The sequence below is a fragment of the Hermetia illucens genome, chromosome 7 (assembly GCF_905115235.1).
Source record: "Hermetia illucens chromosome 7, iHerIll2.2.curated.20191125, whole genome shotgun sequence".
Classification (NCBI taxonomy): domain Eukaryota; kingdom Metazoa; phylum Arthropoda; class Insecta; order Diptera; family Stratiomyidae; genus Hermetia; species Hermetia illucens.
The window spans coordinates 3508660-3524222 of NC_051855.1; the positions used below are offsets into that span (position 1 = coordinate 3508660).

The following is a 15563-nucleotide window of genomic DNA, read 5'->3' on the forward strand; positions in this document are numbered from 1 at the left end:
ATGTACAGCCCGAGATCTCGCGCCACCTGCTCGTTCTGGATGAAAGTAGACCGTACTTCTCGGGTTGTTCTTCTCATAATGTCAACATGGCCAGCGTAGGCCAGTAGTTGGGTGGACTTGAAGAGGATGGTGCCTTAAGCATTTACGCATCGCGAATCACTTTCTCCAGGGCCAAATTGCAGAGGACGCATGATAGGTCACCCCTTGTTTTAGACCCTTGTTGATGTTGAATGGTCTTGAGAGTGATCCTGCTGCTTTTATCTGGCCTCGCACATTTGTCAGGGTCAGCCTTATCAGTCTTATTAATTTCGTCGATGTACGGAATTCTCTCATGGTCGTGTACAGTTTTACCCCGGCGATGCTGTCATAGGTGGCCTTAAAGTCCATGAAAAGATGGTGCAACTGATGGCCAGTTGTTCCACCGCTTGCCGCACAAAGAAAATCTGATCTGTTGCTAATTTGCCTGGAGTGAAGCCTTTTTGGTATGGGCCAATCATTTTCTGGGCGTATGGGGCTATCGGACCTGACAAGAGCAGAGAATATTTTATAGATAGTACTCAGAAACGTGATACCTCTATAACTGCTGCACTGCGTGATACCCCCTTTTTATGTATGGGACAGATAATGCCTCGTTGCCAGTCGTCACGCATTGATTCGCTGTCCCACACTGTACATCAGCCCTATATTGGGATAGGGTATCCTTCTGTGGCTTCGTAACGTTGGTTTCCCGTGCAAGATTGTCAGCCCTACCCAACCCTCAATCTGGAGGACCAGTTGGTACAATTTGTTTCATTTTTAGGCGCGGGAGACTCGCCTTCATTCTTCTCCGTTTGCAGCTTTTCGTTAAGCTCCCAACGGTCACCACGTAGAGGTGGAGATAGGGTTTGGTAGTAGAGCTGGTGGTGAGGATACCAATGCACGTTTCGCCCTGGAACCTATACTACCCTTTGACCACACTTTTATAATAAACACGATAAAGGCTGAACTTCTTTCATCAGCCCCGGAGGGGGTGTGTTTACGGAGGGCAAGTGGGCAGCTCTCCTTCTTCAACTCCGGTCAAAGCTCGGAGAGTCAACCCCCCCAAGTTGTTTTTTATATCATGATCAATTTTGAATTTTCAACCCTAGCTCGATAAGGAGAGAGAATGGAGAGAATAGGCAAGAGGGGAGAAAGGCCAACCCCCTCTAGTCCCGTTAGAAAAATTCTAGCAGCCAACCCGCCCTAAAAAAAACTATAGTACTTTAAATTGGGGCTATTTGCATGTCAAAATGGTAGATCTTAACTTTCAACCAAATCTCTGCCGGCGGTAAGGAGAATATGAAGGGAGAAGCGGGAAATCGTCTCTCTAAAACCCCGTTGAAAGATCATGGCGCAGGCAAAGGTCTTGAGAGGTGAAATACTATGTGATCAGTTAAGCTATACTGACTAATGAGTCAGCGCTCTACAAGACATAGTGGCGCATAGAAAGTAATAAAAGTATTGCTTCTACTGAAAAGGATATCATCATCATTGTGGCAGCTGATATGTCGACGAAAGAATACAAAGTTATCAATGCTGCCAGCGAGAATGTCTATCCATGTTATCCTCGCAACATCAAGCATTTAAACAATTTCAAAGCAATGCAGATAGTGATGCAAACATCTTTCAGAGTTAATTTGTGCCTCTACGACTCATATCCACTATTGGCAGCCAAAAGGAAAATATTTGGAAGAAACCAGTGACGGCCAATATGGCCACGAAACTAAACATGTTGCAAGTGAAGAAGTGGACTATATACAAAATGAAATAACAAAAAAGTGAAATACTGAAATTTTCCGACGGTACGCTTCATAAATAAATAATATAAATAATATTATTTATTTATGAAATTTTCCGACGGTACGCCGAAGCCGGTCCCAAGCCCGGTTGTGAAAGGAGGAGGGATGGATAGCTTCAGTCTGAATGGCTGTACGCCACCGCAGCGTCTCAGGGGGTAGGTGAGGAAAGTGCAGGAACTTTGCAGTCTTGCAGATTACTCGCTAAGGAAGCTATCTACACACCTGGCAGCTAGGGATAAAATGCACCACCAAAAATGAGAAGAAGGAGAAATTTAAGGTCCGGTACGGATAACCGGCGGGAGTCGTCTGACTTGGTGACTGGGTCGGGCTCTCGTAATGGACAGCACGGCGTCGAAACCGCTAGTCGTGGGGCGGTTCGACGTCTAGGCGCCACGACGACCAGGAGCACAGCTCCGCCTGCTGCAGCTGTTTCGCCACAACCTGTGGCGACCACTTCAGCGGGTTCGCGTAGGAAGCGGATGAAATGGACTGAAGAAATGAACCTCTTCATCATCCGCTCCTACTACGAAATAACGGCGGGGGCGGGTACAACATCTTACCGCCCCTTGTTGCACCAGAGATTCGTCGAGCGTTTCCCGCAATTCGCGCACGTGACTGTGCAGCGAGTCGCAGACCAGTACCGCTTCATCACTCGCAGTGACACAATCCCGGCCACCATCAGGGAACGTGTTCGACTTGAAGTCATCGGGGAAACTGGTGACCGAGAGTCGATGGGGGCAGAGGCGGCGGCATCAACAACATCACGCCGCACTGCAGGCAACAGGTTCAGTACTCGCCGAAGCACTCTTCTCCACCGTCCAGCTGAGGTTTCCGCTGAGGTTCGGGACGAATTCCAAAGAGCGTGTATAGAATTCTCGGATATGGATCCTTTGCATAGACCAGGTATTCCCAGGCTCTATGCATCTCCAGCAACTCCGGGAATTCTATCTCAAATCAATGATGAGATTGCATCTCGACTGTGTGCTGATATGTCGCTGCTGCAACTACAATCACTTGTGTATTGTGGTGCAGTTGCGGCTATCAGATTGCACGGTCAGAAGATTCGCTTTCGTGTTATTGGTTTGAGTGACAAAAGAGATCCACCATGGAAAATTCGTCTGGAACGTCGGCGGGACTCACTAAGGCAGGACATTGCTAGACTGATTCAGATCAGCACTGGCAATGCCAGCCGACGGGTGAGAAACAAAGTGCAGAGGGTTTACCGGAACTATGCCATCCCCTGTGAGACACCCGTTGTTGAAATTCTGGACACACTAAAACAGAAACTTTCTGTCATATGCAGTCGGTTACGGCGGTATGGCGAAAGTTATTCCAGACGTGTCCAGAATGCAACATACACGAGGAACCAGCGGAGCTTTTTCAGATCTCTCAACGAATCCCAACAGAGCGCCCAGACAATACAGTTCTCGGTGACGGAAGCGAAAGAGTATTGGGGTGGACTTTGGGGGTTACCTGCCCAGCATGCTGAGCATGCTGAGTGGATCACCGCCGAAGGCACCCGCCATGTCAATACACCTGGCATGAATTTCGCGGATGTTACCGAAGAGGAAGTTCGACGAGCCATAAACAGCTCGAAGAACTGGAGGGGCCCAGGTCTGGATCGGGTGCAGAATTTCTGGTATAAGAAATTTACCAGCGTACACAGTCGGTTGGCACGCAGTATAAATGAGGTCATGAGTCGGCCGGAGGAATTTCCACCTTTCCTCACTGCGGGGATTACCTACCTTATCCCTAAGAAGGACACGGTGCAGGACCCCGCAGACACAAGACCGATCACTTGCTTACCAACCCTCTACAAATTCATCACGTCCATTATTAGTGGAAGGATCAATGCGCACCTCGAGACCAACAACATTCTGTCCGAGGAGCAGAAGGGCTGCCGAGTTGGGTCAAGGGGTTGCAAAGAGCAACTCATTATCGACTCGGTAGTTGTAGGACAAGCAACTAGAGGCCAAAGAAACCTCTTCAGTTGCTATATCGATTATGCCAAGGCTTTTGATAGCGTTCCGCATACCTGGCTAATCGACATCCTACATCTGTATCGCATTGATCCGAAACTAATAAAGTTTTTGGCGACAGTCATGGAAGGGTGGCATACCACCTTATCAGTCCGTACATCTGAGGGTGCTAATACCTCAGAGCCCATCCGTATACGGAGGGGCATCTTCCAGGGGGATTCATTGAGTCCTCTTTGGTTTTGTATGGCACTGAACCCCCTTTCATGGCTACTGAATGATGCTAGAGGGCATGGTTTTGCAATAAAATATGGCCTACGTGCTAAGTGCGAACTGACACACTTGATGTACCTAGATGACATCAAGCTGTATGCTGGTACTGACAACCATCTTAGAAGTCTGTTGAGAATAATAGACATGTTCAGCCGTGATATTCGGATGGAGTTTGGATTAGACAAATGTCGAATCCAAGCCATCCGCAAAGGTCATCACGAGCCACATGCCGGACATAGCATTGGTGACCTCCACATCGAAGCTATGACCGAGACAGACTTCTACAAGTACCTAGGAATTCTGCAAGGAACCCATGCTCGAGTTGGTGATCTGAAGGAAGCTCTGCTGTCCGAATTCCTGCGACGTGTAAAGCTGGTGCTGAAATCGCATCTCTCGGGGAAGAATAAAATAAGCGCGTTGAATGTATTCGCTATCCCTTCACTGGCTTATGCATTCGGAATATTGCCGTGGACGAAGACCGACCTGGAAAACGTCCAGCGGCGGATACGGACAACTATGTCCAAATTCCGAATGCATCACCCAAAGTCTGCCGTGGAGCGGATGAACCTGCCTCGTGACATCGGAGGTAGGGGCGTGGTTGACGTGGCGGCACAACATCATCGCCAAGTCGACTCGCTGCGCGCTTATTTTTACAGCAAAGAGCAGGCGAGTCCCTTGCATGCGGCTGTCTGTAAGGCAGACTGTGGACTGACTCCACTTAACTTGAAGGATCGATCTTTCAATCCTCTGAGTGGGGTGAAGTCGGACCAAGAGCGGATCGAGGAATGGAAGTCGAAGGCAATGCACGGTAAACACGTGAATTGTCTTTGGCAGCCATTTGTCGATTTGCACCTGTCGAACAGATGGCTGTGTGCTGGGGAGCTCTTTGCTGAGACGGAGGGGTTCATGTGTGCCATTCAGGATGGCGTGGTCGCCACCCGAGCTTATAAAAAGCTCATCATGAAAGAACGGGTGGAGAACGACCAGTGCAGAATGTGTGGTTCGGCGTTAGAGACGTTGGACCATCTCATTTCTGGCTGTACTGTTATGGCACCGGTGCAGTACATCACCAGGCATAATGCTGTATGTAAGGTTATCCATCAAAACCTTGCATACAAGCATGGGCTGATCACGGGGACATGTCCGGTTTACCGATACGAGCCGCAAGCAGTACTTGATAGTTCTGCTTACAGCATGTATTGGGACCGGCAAGTTCTGACTGATCGCCATACCGCACACAACAAGCCTGACGTACTGTTAGTTGACAAGACAGGTCGCTCCGCGTATATTATTGATGTTGCTATCCCCCATAATAGCAACATTGAACGGAAATACGTGGAGAAGAAGGTGAACTATGAGCCATTGGCTCGGGAAATCAAAGAAATTTGGCGTCTCGAGCGGGTGGTTGTAGTTCCCATAATATTGTCAGCTACAGGTATTGTACCTAAATCCCTCACGGCTTCCCTTGATGTCCTGGGACTTTCGCACAGTCTGGTTCAAACCATGCAGAAGTACACCATTCTGCATACGTGCTCGATGTTGCGGGGAGTACTGGACGGATTCTCCCACTGACCTACCACCGGCCACCACCACCAGTGCCCCTTTAGTTTTTAAGTAGGTAGGATCGTCCGAGCCTAAATGCTTGGCACTTAGTGCTAGTATTAGGTAAAATCCGGCATCTGCCGAGATTGTGATAACTCGGAAATAAATCCTTTGCATAGACCAGGCATTCCCAGGCTCTATGCATCTCCAGCAACTCCGGGAATTCTATCTCAAATCAATGATGAGATTGCATCTCGACTGTGTGCTGATATGTCGCTGCTGCAACTACAATCACTTGTGTATTGTGGTGCAGTTGCGGCTATCAGATTGCACGGTCAGAAGATTCGCTTTCGTGTTATTGGTTTGAGTGACAAAAGAGATCCACCATGGAAAATTCGTCTGGAACGTCGGCGGGACTCACTAAGGCAGGACATTGCTAGACTGATTCAGATCAGCACTGGCAATGCCAGCCGACGGGTGAGAAACAAAGTGCAGAGGGTTTACCGGAACTATGCCATCCCCTGTGAGACACCCGTTGTTGAAATTCTGGACACACTAAAACAGAAACTTTCTATCATATGCAGTCGGTTACGGCGGTATGGCGAAAGTTATTCCAGACGTGTCCAGAATGCAACATACGCGAGGAACCAGCGGAGCTTTTTCAGATCTCTCAACGAATCCCAACAGAGCGCCCAGACAATACAGTTCTCGGTGACGGAAGTGAAAGAGTATTGGGGTGGACTTTGAGGGTTACCCGCCCATCATGCTGAGCATGCTGAGTGGATCACCACCAAAGGCACCCGCCGTGCCAATACGCCTAGCATGAATTTTGCGGACGTTACCGAAGAGGAAGTTCCACGAACCATAAACAGCCCGAAGAACTGGAGGGGCCCAGGTCTGGATCGGGTGCAGAACTTCTGGTATAAGAAATTTACCAGAGTACACAGTCGGTTGGCACGCAGTATAAATGAGGTCATGAGTCGGTCGGAGGAATTTCTACCCTTCCTCACTGCGGGGATTACCTACCTTATCCCTAAGAAGGACAGGGTGCGGGACCCCGCAGACACAAGACCGATTACTTGCTTACCAAACCTCTACAAATTCATCACGTCCATTATTAGTGAAAGGATCAATGCCCACCTCGAGACCAACAACATTCTGTCCGAGGAGTTGGATCAAGGGGTTGCAAAGAGCAACTCATTATCGACTCGGTAGTTGTAGCACAAGCAACTAGAGGCCAAAGAAACCTCTTTAGTTGTTATATCGATTATGCCAAGGTTTTTGATAGCGTTCCGTATACCTGGCTAATCGATATCCTACATCTGTATCGCATTGATCCGAAACTAATCAAGTTTTTAGCGACAGTCATGCAAGGGTGGCATACCACCTTATCCGTGCGTACATCTGAGGGTGCTAATACCTCAGAGCACATCCGTATACGGAATCATTGACTCCCCTTTGGTTTTGTATGGCACTGAACCCCCTTTCATGGCTACTGAATGATGCTAGAGGGCATGGCTTTGCAATAAAGTATGTCCTACGTGCTAAGTGTGAACTAACACACTTGATGTACTTAGATGACATCAAGATGTATGCTGGGACTGACGACCATCTTAGAAGTCTGTTGCGAATAATAGACATGTTCAGCCGTGATATTCGGATGGAGTTTGGATTAGACAAGTGTCGAATCCAAGCCATCCGCAAAGGTCATCACAAGCCGCATGCCGGACATAGCATTAGTGACCTCCACATCGAAGCTATGGCCGAGACAGACTTTTACAAGTACCTAGGAATTCTGCAAGGAACCCATGCTCGAGTTGGTGATCTGAAGGATGCTCTGCTGTCCGAATTCCTGCGACGTGTAAAGCTGGTGCTGAAATCGCATTTCTCGGGGAAGAAGAAAATAAGCGCGTTGAATGTATTAGCTATCCCTTCACTGGCTTATGCATTCGGAATATTGCCGTAGACGAAGACTGATCTGGTAAACGATTATGTCCAAATTCCGAATGCATCACCCAAAGTCTGCCGTGGAGCGGATGAACCTGCCTCGTGACATCGGAGGTAGAAGCGTGGTTGACGTGGCGGCACAACATCATCGCCAAGTCGACTCGCTGGGCGCTTATTTTTACAGCAAAGAGTAGGCGAGTCCTTTGCATGAGGCTATCTGTAAGGCAGACTGTGGACTGACTCCACTTAACTTGAAAGATCGATCCCTCAATCCTCTGAGTAGCATGAAATCGGACCAAGAGGGGATCGATGAATGGAAGTCGAAGGCAATACACGGTAAACACGTGAATTGTCTTTGGCCGTCAGTTGTCGATTTGCATTTGTCAAACAGATGGTTGTGTGCTGGGGAGCTCTTTGCTGAGACGGAGGGATTCATGTGTGCCATTTAGGATGGCGTGGTCGCCACCCGAGCTTATAAAAAGCTCATCATGAAAGAACGGGAGGAGAACGACCAGTGCAGAATGTGTGGTTCGGCGTTAGAGGCGTTGGACCATCTCATTTCTGGCTGCACTGTTATGGCACCAGTGCAATACATCACCAGGCATAATGCTGTATGTAAGGTTATCCATCAAAACTTTGTATACAAGCATGGGCTGATCACGGGAACATGTCCGGTTTACCGATATGAACCGCAAGCAGTACTTGATAGTTCTGCTTACAGCATGTATTGGGACCGGCAAGTTCTGACTCATCGCCTACACAACAAGCCTGACGTACTGTTAGTTGACAAGACGGGTCGCTCCGCGTATATTATTGATGTTGTTATCCCCCATAACAGCAACATTGAACGGGAATACATGGAGAAGAAGGTGAACTATGAGCCATTGGCTCGGGAAATCAAAGAAATTTGGCGTCTCGAGCGGGTGATTGTAGTTCCTATAATATTGTCAGCAACAGGTATTGTACCTAAACTTCTCACGGCTTCCCTTGATGTCCTGGGACTTTAGTTCAACCCATGCAGAAGTACACCATTCTGCATGTGTGCTCGATGTTGCGGGGAGTTCACGACGGATGCTCCCATTAACCTGCCACCACCAGCGTCCCTTTAGTTGTTAAGTAGGTAGGATCGTCCGAGCCTAAATGCTTGACAGTTAGTGCTAGCATTAGGTAAAATCCGGCATCTGCCGATATTGTGATAAGTCGGAATAATAATAAATAAAACACACATTGGCATTTGCGATGATCGACGCAAAGGTTTGCTAAGCCGCAATAAACACGGTATCAACAATGAAGTGCTATGTATGCAGGCAAGAGATTTCAACAAATTTTCATTATTTCACTTATATAAAATACCGATAAAGAAATTACAAGGGACGACGGAAGAAGATAAAAATCAATCATGCCTGAGACAGAACAGGGACTGCTGGAAATATCCCAAGGTTTTTTTCAGAGATTCTAATGATGGAACTACTTCCAGAAGAGTCTACGCAGATCCTCAAACTTCTTCCAGCATCATACGAGTTGACATCAAGGTAATAAAAAAATGTAATATGATTTTAAAGACTTAGGCAATGGAAATAAAATTGACAATGATAAATTTGAAGAACAAACTGCAAAAATTTACATTGAATTATATGGGTTGTACCCAATGACTACGAGAATACCTAAGATTTCGCGACGTGGTGCCAAAATAATTGACCACGCTATGTTCCCTATTGGCCAACCATTGGAAGAGGCGGCTGAGGTCCGAAGTAAATACTTTAGCGCTTATCGGCAAAATTTTGGCAGAAAGCTGCAATAGGCACATATTAAGCACTTCATCAAAGCAAGACTATGAAATAACCAGTGAAACTGAATTTGATTGATATGACTCTATGTTTGTTTTTTAATGTTTTTTTTTTCAAATTTCATGTGTAGCCTATTGTTTTAAATATAAAATAACGACTCTACACTGTTTTTTATTAAATATTAAATTGATAGAATCAAAAAAAAAAATTACTGAGCGACTTTAGTAGCTGATATACTTTTCTGTGCGACTCACAGATAGCCACAGAGTCAATTCCAATAAAATATAATTCTTCTCAAAGCCCCAAAACGTAGGAAAGTAAGAGGGAGGATGAAAAATGACATGTTTTTAAGATTTTGTTTTGCGGATACAGATAGTGTCAGCATTATTCCCCGAAATTTTTGTTGCAAAAAAATTCGGAATTGTACGAGTGACAGTGAATCTCCGAAGGCACTTCGGGAAATAGATGTTTTGCGGTGTATACGATATCTCGCAATAGAATCATCTGAACCACAAAATCAAAACGCTTTTGCTAAAGAAGATGTTTTTTGAGGTGACCGTGGAAGGATTTTTTGTCTATTTTTCAATTTTTTGTAGCACTTGGGCGCCAAAAACCTGATTTTTGATAAAGAATCAGCTATTTTGAACGAACGAGAAAAGTAATAAATATTAAGACACAAGAAGTTCCCAGGGATTCCTGGAGAATAATCTGAAGATGTACTATGCAAAATTTCAAAACAATTGGTATCCTAGATTTTATTTATGGCATACATCCGCCATGCTATTAACATTGTATGCTGGTCCCAAGCCCAGGTAAAGGAGGAGGGTTTGAGGCAACGTACTCTGTACTATCCTCAGTAAAACAAAAATAAAATGCTGAGATCAGGGAAAGAGATAAATAGAGTATAGTTGGAGTTGTTCTACTATGCTAAATCCTACCTGATCTCTCTTGGTGACAGGCCCCGCGACAGGTCGACCAAGAAAATGCATAGAATGTCGTTACAAACATGATGATCGGATTGAGTCACAAGCCTCGGAGAAATGCTAGGGCGTCCACCTCAGTCGACGCGACAGGACGGGCCCCGGTCCTGTCGAGAAATGGGCAAGGGTTCTTGACGCATGGACGGCGTCAGGACGTAAGCAAGTTAGTCTGCACACAACGAACAAAACAAATACGTGTCTGCACGCTAAATGTTGGTACCCTAACTGGAAAGACCGAGGAACTCGCAAGAGCTCTTCGGAAAAGGCGCATTGACATCTGCGCTCTGCAAGAAACCCGATGGTCTGGTGCCAAAAGCTGCGACATTGAACGTGAACGCGGTAAAAATGGCTACAAACTTCTCTATTTTGGTAACCCACACACTCAATATGGTGTTGGCATTGCCATCTCAGAGAGTTTCCGTGATGCCATTAAAGAAGTCGAACGATTTGATGATCGGCTGATGAAGCTCACCATTATATCAGCTGATCGCACTATTCACTTCTTCACCGCGTATGCACCACAGACAGGCCGACCAGATGCCGAGAAAGATGCCTTCTGGCAACTTCTTCATGAAAAGACTTGTCACGTGCCTGCTGACGACTACATAATCATTGCCGGCGACCTTAATGGTCATGTGGGTGAAAAGGCAGACGGTAACAGGTGCCATGGGGGAAAGGGGTTCGGAGCGCGCAATGAAGGTGGCGAGCGTATAATCGATTTTGCGGACACCCATGACCTTGTACTTATGAATACATGGTTCATCAAACGATTGTCTCATCTTCCCACATTTTATAGTGGAAACAATAAAACGCAAATCGACTATATTCTCATAAGACGCCAACATTTTACCACTGTCACTGATTGCAAAGTCGTTCCCTATGAGACCATCGCACCTCAACATCGGCCGTTGATTGCCGTGCTGCGAATTAAGCCACCGATAAAACAGCGTGAGGAACGCACTGGCCCGCCGCGCATTAAATAGTGGCGATTTGGTGAGAAGAAAGAAGAAACGGTCTCACTCATACGATTGCCAACCATTACGAATGTGGAAGAATCATGGATCCAAATGAAAGACACGATCCACAAAGCGGCCTCTGCAACCCTCGGGGTCACCAGGCCGGGTAAGTGGTACATCAACCGAGATACTTGGCTTTGGAATGATGATGTTGAAATGAAGGTCCGTGAAAAGAAACGCCTCTACCACAAATTTCTCGACGATAAAACACCTGCTAATTGGCAAATTTATAAAAATGCCAACCGGGAAGCAAAGAAAGCGGTCGCTGTCACCCGAGCGAACCATTTCAAAAATCTTTACGATAAAGTGGACACTCGGGATGGCGAGAGAGATCTTTATCGACTTGCTAAAAGCCGTGATGAACGCACACAGGATATCGAACACTTCTGTTGTGTTAATGACAAGAACGGTACTTTGCTTACCAACCGTCGAGCTGCAACGGATAGATGGCGAGAATACTTCGAGCAGATTTCAACTGAAGAATTTGCTCATCCTCCACTTCCACAATCCTTGCCGACATTTGGAGCAGTTCCACCAGTCAGCGCAACTGAAGTCGAGGAGGCAATAAAACAAATGAAATCGAGGAAAGCAACAGGACCTGACGACATCGCATCTGAGCTCTGGAAAGCGAAGAGCTGGGACCCAACACTGTGGCTCAGTGAATTCTTTAACCGGATTATTCAGGAAGGAAGAACACCATCTGACTGGCAAGAAAGTACCACTGTTCCAATATGGAAAAAGAAAGGTAGCCCAGCAGAATGTTCAAATTACCGTCCGATCCGGTTACTTTCCCATACCATGAAGATTTTTGAACGCATTCTTGACAACCGTATTCGCGAAATCGTTGAAATAACCGTGAATCAAGCCAGATTTGTCAAGAACTGCGAAACTACTGACGCAATACACGCTGCGCGGTTACTCATGGAGAAACACCGTGAGAAGCATCGCCCTCTTTACATTGCCTTTCTGGATCTAGAGAAAGCGTTTGACCGTGTACCACACGAACTCATCTGGTATGCTTTACGACAACACTTCGTGCCAGAAGAACTCGTGCGCTGGGTTCAATTGCTCTACCACGATCCGGAAAGTAAAGTTCGAAGTATGGCGGGTGTATCAAAACCGCTTCGTGTCTCTGTTGGTGTTCATCAAGGAAGTGCCCTCTCACCACTCCTCTTTGTCCTTGTTATGGACACCGTCACACGGGATATCCAACGTCCAGCGCCCTACACACTGCTTTATGCAGATGATGTTTTCCTAGCATCTGATAGCAAAAATTATCTCGAGCAACTTGTTCAAAAATGGAATGATCGCCTCATGCAACACGGTCTCAGATTGAATTTAAACAAAACTGAATTTTTGACGACCGATCCCCATGAAACAGGCACAATCACTGTCAGCGGCAGTGATCTGCCCAGATCTGAGCGATTTAAATACCTCGGGTCAACGCTATCAGCCAATGGAGAACTGCGTTATGAAATCGCTTCACGCATTAACGCAACCTGGATGAAGTGGCGTTCCACAACTGGTGTCCTTTGTGATCGACATATCAACGAGCGTCTCAAATCTAAAATTTACCGCAATATCGTCCGTCCAGTCGCTCTCTATGGTTCTGAGTGTTGGCCGACCATAAAAGACAATGAACGGCGTCTTGCGGTAATGGAGACGAATATGCTACGTTGAACTAGTGGCGTCACACGTTTAGATCACATCCGAAATGAGGATATCCGCGATCGTTATGGGGTTGCACCGATCGTGGAAAAGTTGCGAGAGAGGCGTCTTCGATGGTATGGTCACGCAATTCGTGCAAACGAGAATTCACTTGCGAAAATTGGTCTGAACATCGAAGTCGATGGTAAACGATCAAAAGGCAGACCTAAGCAACGGTGGCTTGATACGCTAGATGGGGATTTGAAAGCCTCGAGATTGCACCCAGATCAGGCATTCGATAGAACCAAATGGCGAAGCCGATCACGACGAGCCGACCCCGCTTGTGAACGGGACAAAGGCTGAAGAAAAAGAAGAAGATACACGGCTTAAAAATAGCAAGTTTCGAAAAAGTGATTTTAGGTTTTGCACGCTAAGACCTGGCCTTAAGCAACGAATGTTTAGATACTCATAATTTCGTAAATTTTACTCCGATCGACTTCAAATTTTAAAAATGAGTATTCTTAAGATGTCAGGCATTCATTAAAAAAGAATAAACAAAAGATACAAAAACTTTAAATACCCTACCCCTCCTCCTTAGGCAATCAACTTGAATGATATGGGGACATGAAGACAACAAGAAGAAACAAAGGACGCAGGAAATATCAATAGACCAGCTGCCTGTAGGCACATTTACGCATATGATACTGCGAATGGAGAATATCCGCTAGAGGAAGGCCAAAGGACGCAAGCCTATTCCTTATGGGCCAAAATATTCAGATATTTCTGATGTTTCTGTTTTGCATGCGGGCAAAAACCTAATAATTAGGAATTCTACCAGTGACTCAGGTTGTGCCCTTGGATGCATCCCAATTCCAAGGGACTGCACCGCACCGTATGACCCTCGTCAATACATTCGCTCCGAGGCCATCTAACACACAGTATACGGCACGCACTATAGGATGACATCCCAACTTAGTACAAAACCACTATCACATGAAACCAATTATGTATTCGCAATGCATTTACAAATTTAGATTTAGATTGTAGCGCTCACCGCAAACAAACTTATTAAACGTCCCAATAATAATGTATTCCACTAACTCCACTAACAGCAGAGCGACTAGGTATATACGTCCCGGCCGCACGACACAAGGCCCACGCGCACTACCAACATAACTACGGATTAAGGTACACAGAAAGGATTCTCTCATCGAGCGCACTTACTATGACCCTGTGTGTGAAAATCGAACCCTTCGAACTGCAAGGGAAGAAGCTACGAGACAGTGACGACAACTGGAATTTGTACAACCATTAGGATCATACATACGTGCTGCAACTTTCTCGCAGGATAGCAAGCGAACGGGCACACATTCACTTCTTCAGCCACAAAAAAAACTAAATACGAGTACAGTCCGAAAGGATGATTTAAAAGTCTCGAGTCACTTGGCCAGGTTTTCAACTGTTTTCTTTTTTCTATCTCGCCTGGAGGCAAAATGACTTAAGCACACACGAAAACAAAAACGCAAAACAGCAGTATTTCCACGACCTCAGAGAAATACGACCTAAAAGCCAAGCGGAAGGAACGTCTTAATACGACCCTAGTACACAATACAACTACTCACGAATGGTTGCTGTCCTGCTGCTTCTCCGGCAGGAGCCCGGCGATGCGTCCTAATTCGTACGATAATATCACGTGCAAGGACAATGCCAGAACCAATCGAATCTCAAGAAAATCTTTCAAATTTCACGAACCAATTTTCGCGACAAATCACTTGCCAAGGCCCGCGGAAGTTTGTAACTGCTAAAAACCGACTTATCAACCACCAACTCGTATTCAACTTTGAATGATCCCGCGCCACACACAGAACGCAACTGAATTCATTCCGAGTAAAAATGCGGCTCGTTGTCCCTCATAAGGCAGCGACCATACATACGCCGGGCGTGGGAAAGCAGAGCTAGCTCAGAATAGTAGTTGTATAGAATCTTGGAAAATTTCTTTGAAAAAAGTCGACAGCCACCATGATGGCGGTGAAAGCGATAGCAACAACAACGGAAGAATAGCAGCTTCCAAAAGGCTACCAACCGTCCTAACACCGCCCGCCTACCCATGCCAACCACCACCGCATAGTACATTCGCAACCCCCGCTAAGTGCTAGCCCACCCAGCACAGCAGCACGACCCCGACAACCAAGCTAAAAACAGCAACTCGCCATCGAACGGCAGGCTAAAGTCCACCAGCCTGGAACTGGCGAGCTGCGTAGAGAAACTAACACAGCGGCGGGGCCCTTATACACCCCCTCCCGCCGAAACCAGTGCAAGAGCGCTAGCGCCGCCACAATCATCGCTGACCCGCGCAGCTGCTGGAGAGAAACTCAAGAAGCCAACCTCCAGCCTACCCCTAACACTGGAAGTTGAAACTCGAACCGCTATGGCCCCGGCACACATGTCCGCGCACTGGAAGCGTTGAAAGTTTTACGACAGGAGCACAACCACTATGAACAGTCGGCGGGAGAGCGGGTACTACATGGCCGCTTGGGCGTTGTGTACTGTGCAACGCGGTCTTCACATACTCCCCCAG

General features: G+C 46.6%; 1 protein-coding gene across 5 annotated transcripts in view; it reads right to left on the reverse strand.

Moving 5' to 3' along the window:
* LOC119660774 (calcium/calmodulin-dependent protein kinase type 1) overlaps positions 1–15070 on the reverse strand; it is a 396728-nt gene extending 381658 nt beyond the window's left edge. For 2 of the 5 annotated variants that reach the window (XM_038069548.1, XM_038069544.1), the window contains exon 1: positions 14608–15070. The gene's annotated coding sequence lies outside the window, so the exon portion shown is untranslated. Of the gene's footprint in view, positions 1–14039; positions 14149–14312; positions 14548–14607 lie in introns of those variants that run through there. The other 3 variants (XM_038069545.1, XM_038069549.1, XM_038069547.1) reach the window with 3 other exon arrangements.
* Between the last annotated feature and the right edge of the window lie 493 nt (positions 15071–15563).